This window comes from Elephantulus edwardii, unplaced genomic scaffold, assembly GCF_000299155.1.
Source record: "Elephantulus edwardii isolate Elephantulus edwardi_28Jun2011 unplaced genomic scaffold, EleEdw1.0 scaffold00099, whole genome shotgun sequence".
In the NCBI taxonomy this organism is placed as follows: Eukaryota; Metazoa; Chordata; class Mammalia; order Macroscelidea; family Macroscelididae; genus Elephantulus; species Elephantulus edwardii.
In genome coordinates this window covers 12,661,607-12,665,800 of record NW_006399849.1, presented here as the reverse complement: position 1 = coordinate 12,665,800, position 4,194 = coordinate 12,661,607, and positions in this window count along the sequence as shown.

Here is a 4,194-nt window from a genome sequence, read left to right as displayed (position 1 = left end):
ATATATATGAAGCATATCACAAGGGGTTAATACCAATCCCTAGAACTTCCTAGTTTTTTTGTGTGACTATGAAAGAAGGACTTATTGTTGCAACAATTAAGTATTTCTGCTAGCCAAAAGGGTTGTGGTTTGAACCAAGCAGAAGCTCCATGGGAAAAAGCCTAGGTGCTCCCATAAAGATTTCAAGCAAAAATTTAAATCCCCTGTCTTTGAGTCAGTTTTGACTCAGAGCGCTCCTCCATCAAGTTCCTGAGGCTGCAAATCTTTATGAGGGGAAAACACCTCATCTTACTCCCGTGGAACAGCTGATAGAGTGGACAGTTTGGCTTTTATAAAGATAATTAATGGGATCTAAAGCACAGGCAAGGATGGTGAAACTTTGCCTCATACGTGCATGTTGTCAGGAAGGGCCAGTCCTTAGAAAAAGATGTCATGCTGAGAAAGGTGGAGGGTCAGTGAAAGAAAGGACAACCATTAATGTGATGGCTTAATACTGTGAACACAAGAGTGGGCTAGAGCGTGGTGGAGACTGTGGCAAAGATGCAAGGCAAGGCAAGATTCAGGTTGGTTGTGCATAGTGTCGGGATGAGTCATGGTGGACCAGATGACGCCTAAAATGACTGCTATCAAGTTGATTGCAATCATGGCAACTCTCATTGGGTTTCTGAGATAGCAATCTTTATAAAAGGAAATTGCTTTTCTTTCTCTCTTGAAGAGAAAGAAAGTTTCTCCAAACTGCCTACTAGGGAACTTTTAGCAGGGAAACACAACCACCAGAAACTTCTTAAATGAAGAGAAATAAGGCTTTAAAGGGAGACTAGGAGAGAAGGGCATTGTGGGAGAGGAAAAAGGGCAAAGAAAGATTCAAAACGAGTGAGGATGAGCATTGCTGTATTCTGCTACTTCAAACAGAAGCGACTTCAATTTCTTCTTTCACAGAGTCTGGAGGTAGGATGTGCCTCAGAAATGCATGATTCAGAAGGCAGATAGCCTCACTAGAACCAGGTTTCTTCCATGTTTCTGCTCTGCAGTCCAGAGAGTCAGCTTTGCTTCCAAGCAAAACGTCATTGCCATCAAGTTCCATTCTGATAATTAGAAACTCCATGTGTGTCAGAATAGAAAGTCTACGGTACCACTGGATTTCAATATATTATATACTACAGGCTTTTCAAGGACTAATTTTTCCAGAAGTAGATAATCAAGCGTTTCTTCCAAGGCACCTTTGGGGCAGGCTTGAATCACCAGCCTGTTGAATCAGGAGAATGTATGATCACTATCTGTACCACCCAGGGACTTCAACCTTAGGCAATCTGCTCGCCCAAATTTCTGCAAAGAGAAGGCCTTCTTCTTTTATCCCCCCAAATATCTCAATCGAGTCTCTTTTCAATATGTCCTTGGTCCAAACTAGTTTTAGGTCTGATTGTTCCAACACCAATCACTAGGAAAGAAAATAGAACATTAGGAACAGTATAGATCTTAATCATGCATCAGAATTTCCAGGGGAGCTTGTCAGAATAGATTGCTGCTTCACCCCAAATTTCTGATACAGTCAGCTTGCAGTGTGCATTCCTGAGTTCTCACATACTGTCAGTGCCAAACTTTGAGAGCCACTGTCTCAGACTCATCAGTTGAGATTGAATGTATGTGAGTGTTTCAGCCACATGCCTCTTGCAGGCACGGCAGCCAATTAATTGTCCTGCTTAGCCTAGGACAGTTCTTGTTTATGTCTGTTAGGTTGGTGCAGTTATATCCTCCTTTTACTTTTCAAAAGCATTCTGGACATTTTGACATATTCATTACATGGTTACTTTATTGCAGAGTACTTTTTAACGTCAAGTCCAAAATTATTCTCGACCTCTGAATTAGGCTAGGAAAGCAGGATTCATCAGTAAAAAGACTGGCTCCAATTTAGGGATTGCTTCACTGCCATCCCAAAGGCACACAGTTTGAATTCACTAGATGCTTCATGGGAGAAGGATGGGCAGTCTCCTTCAATGCAACTTACTATCTCCAAGGGCTGGTTCTGATTTGTTGGCCAATAAGGATGATGAAGAATCCAAGAAAGCAAAAATGAAAGTCATCTTTATCAACCATATTTTTCTGATCTTGGCTTCCAACTGAAAGGTGTTAGGGACATTACTCTCAATTTACATTGAAATAATTCTCTACTTGTCTTCACTATAGACTCTGATAGCCCTTTTGCCTAATATTCTTGCCAGTACTGGTGGCTTAGTGGTCAGGAGTTGTGTTGCCAACTCAAAGGCCTGGTGTTCAAATCCACCAACTGCCTGAAGGAGAGAGAAAGGCCATTTCCTTTGTGTGACTTAAATCCTCCAAAAACCCACTGGAGGGTCAGCTATGAAGAGGTTCTCATTCTATGGTGGTTATTGTTGTTGTTTTTATGTGCCATTGAGTCACTTGTGACTTATAATGACTCTATGTACAACAGCCCTACACACCGCTCTGTCCTGTGCCAATCTCACTGTCTCTGACACACCCACCCTGATTACCCCAGTTACTGAATCAATCCACCTCATATAGGGTCTTCTCCTCTTGTGCTGTCCTTCCACCCTCCCAAGCATGACATACTTCTCCAAGGACCAGTTCCTCCTTGCAACATGTTTAAAGTATGTCAGACAAAGCCTCGGAATCTTTACCTCCAAGGAGCAGCCTGGTTTAACCCTCTCCTGGATGAACCTGATAATTTTCTTAGCAGTCCCTGATACATTCAATACTCTTCTCCAGCACCACAGCTCAAAGGCATCAATTCTTCTTCTGTCCTCCCTAGTCATCGTCCAGCTCTCTGATGCATAGCAAGTGATTGCAAAGACCATGGCCTGGATCAGGTGCACCTTAGTCTCCAGAGTGACACCATTGCTCTTCAGTACTCTGGAGAAGTCCCTAAATAGCAGACTTTTCCATTGGAATACGTCTTTTATTTTCTGGCTGCTGGTGCCAAGAGTGTTGGCTGTGGAGCCAAGCAAACTAAAGCTGTGAACAATCTCAATCTCTTCGCCATCCATCCTGATGCTGCCAATTGGCCCAGTGGTGAGAATCTTTGTCTTTTTTATATTGAGCCTCAATCCATATTGAAGCCTGTGGTCTTTGACCCTCTGGAGCAAGCACTTCAGGTCCTCCTCAGTTTCAGCAAGCAGGGTTGTGAATCAATAATGCATATTGTTGATGAATTTTTCACCAATCCTGATGCCACACTTCTCCTCATAGAGCCCAGCCTCCCGGATAATCTGTTCTGCATACAGGTTGAAAAGATATGGAGATAGGACACATCCTTGGCACACACCCTTTCTAATTTTAAACCATATGGTATTTCCTTGCTGCATAACAATAATATAGACCATATGACACCATTACAAATAAAGTGTTATCTTTTGCTTACTGGCTGGAAATTTTTGTGAAAATATGAAATATATTTTGTCTTAAGCTCACAGTGAAACAGAGTTCAGAATTAATACATCGTGCTGACTGCCAAGAATTTCTGGCATTCCAGAACTGAAAGTTTTTACTGAAAATAACTGCATCTGGCAGTCATCACAGCAGGCCACGTAGTTTCTGGGAGAAAAGTAGTAAAAGCATATTCCTGTTTTTCTTTGTTAATGAAGTTTCTTTTTCTTGGATTTTCTACCTAAAAGTTACCAAAGTCTAGTTTGGATGATCTTACACACTTACTCATGAAATCAGATTGAAACTTTTTGTGGTTCTTAACAAACAGTGTTTAGGGTGCCATTTAAGAGTTTATTTAAGCCACTGCCTCCCAACCCCACACACATTTATAAACCCAACCAGAAATTGAGATGAGAATCATAGACATCTAATTGCCTTTTGCAAAACCAAAAATTGTGAAATGCTCATTAATTCAGGGCTGTTTGAACTATGTTTTCAGGCTTTTACTAAACTTTTCTTCTCACGCCAAAAAAAGGACTGCATGTGGTTTTAATTCTCTGGGATAAGGACAATTTGGAGCCAATCTAGTTGAATAGCAGCATTTTAAAAGTTCAAATATGGTATAATTTTGGGGTTGGAGCATGTCTAGTCTTCTGATCTAAGCTTTTATTCGTTGTGGGAATCTCTTCGCAATGACCCTGAGAGATGAATATTTAAACAGAGTTACTGTTTCCATCATGGAGGCCCAGACTCAGGGGATGAACAATTGTTTTCTAAGACTGAATAGCTGAT